We start from the raw sequence: 1456 nt of genomic DNA, 5'->3' as shown, positions 1-1456 counted from the left end.
TCAGTCAGCCTCGTCAGTGTTTATTGTGTGGACGGTGCTGCACGTGTGTTGGGTTGTATGTCAGTCAGCCTCGTCAGTGTTTATTGTGTGGACGGTGCTGCACGTGTGTTGGGTTGTACCTCAGTCAGCCTCGTCAATGGTAGGCTCAGGGAAGCTCTGTGGGAGAAGCTCTCCCCCTGCCCCCGGCACACCTCCGGGCACGCCTCCCGCGTGCCACCCGCAGTCTGGGGCAGCTTGTTGGGGATGGGGTCACCCACATTCTCCAGTTCTTTCTGCTGATTTCAAATTCTTCCTTTTCTGCAGTCTGATTCTTATCCAACCAACGGATGAGCTCATTACACTTGTCAAGGGTCTCCTTGTCCTCACCATTCATCTCGCCCTGGAGTGTCTCTTCTTCAACAGTTGCTTTCATGCGGAATGCGTAGGATTCCAGGGAGTTCTCGGCTTCTCACCCTCAGCTTTGTCCTTCTCAGCTTCCCGAACCATGCCTTCAACGCCCTCCTTGCTAAGACAACCTTTGCCATTGGTGATTGTGATTGTGTTCTCTCTCCTGCTCTTACCTACAGCAGAGACAGTGAGGGTGGAGTTGCCCTCACTGTCAAGTGAGGAACACGAGGTGCAGAAGGCACGCCTGTGCGCTTCGGCTGTGCGAGCCGGCGGCTGTCCCTGGGTGTGGCCTGGTCGCACTCGTATGCCTGAATGAGCACACCGGGCTGGTTGTCAGCGTCGGTGGTGAAGGTCTGAGTCTGTCTGGTAGGAAAGGTTTATTGTGTTTAATGAGGAAGGTCATGACTCCACCAGCAGTCTCCGTACCCAGGACAGAGGGGTGACACCCACGCGCAGCAGATCCTGAAAGTTTCAGACTTGTCTTCAGATAGAATGGGTGCCTGGGCCGATGCACCATAAGCAACAGCTTCGTCGGGTTAATGCTCTTATTCAGCTCTTTCCCGTGGAAGAAGTCGTGTAGAAGCTTCTGGATCTTGGGAATGTGGGTGGCACCACCCACCAGGACAATGTGATGGACTTGCAACTCGTCTAGTTTGGCACCATGGAGGGCTTTTTCTACAGGACCCGGAGTGCCACAGAACAGGTCAGCATTCAGTCTTCAGACGGAGCCCGGTGGTGGAGGTGCAGGAGTCAGCCTCGATGCTGGCCTGCGTGCTGGAGGACGGGTCGCCTGGCCCGCGCACAGCCGCGCCCCGACGGCGCACAGCCCCTCACTGTGTGCTGCGTGTGCTTGCATTGCTCATGGCTGACTGCACACAACCCCTTGCTGTGTGCTGCGTGTGCTTGCATTGCTCATGGCTGACTGCACACAACCCCTTGCTGTGTGCTGCGTGTGCTTGCATTGCTCACAGCCAACAGCGCACAGCCCCTCGCTGTGTGCTGCGTGTGCTTGCATTGCTCACGGCCGACGGCGCACAGCCCCTCGCTGTGTGCTGCGTGTGCTTGCATT

At 56.9% G+C, this 1456-nt stretch overlaps 1 pseudogene across 1 annotated transcript in view; it reads right to left on the bottom strand.

The window, feature by feature from the left end:
* Positions 1-120: 120 nt before the first annotated feature.
* The window catches only part of LOC105987695, a 4881-nt pseudogene continuing 3545 nt past the window's right edge, over positions 121-1456 (bottom strand). Inside the window, exon 2 of the transcript XR_001175172.1 lies at positions 121-1216. The product of XR_001175172.1 is annotated as a heat shock cognate 71 kDa protein pseudogene (transcript). The remainder of the gene's footprint in view (positions 1217-1456) is intronic.

The sequence above is a fragment of the Dipodomys ordii genome, unplaced genomic scaffold, assembly GCF_000151885.1.
Source record: "Dipodomys ordii isolate 6190 unplaced genomic scaffold, Dord_2.0 Scaffold44, whole genome shotgun sequence".
NCBI lineage: Eukaryota > Metazoa > Chordata > Mammalia > Rodentia > Heteromyidae > Dipodomys > Dipodomys ordii.
Note: the sequence above shows the minus strand (reverse complement) of the source record. Positions and strands in the feature narration are given on the sequence as shown.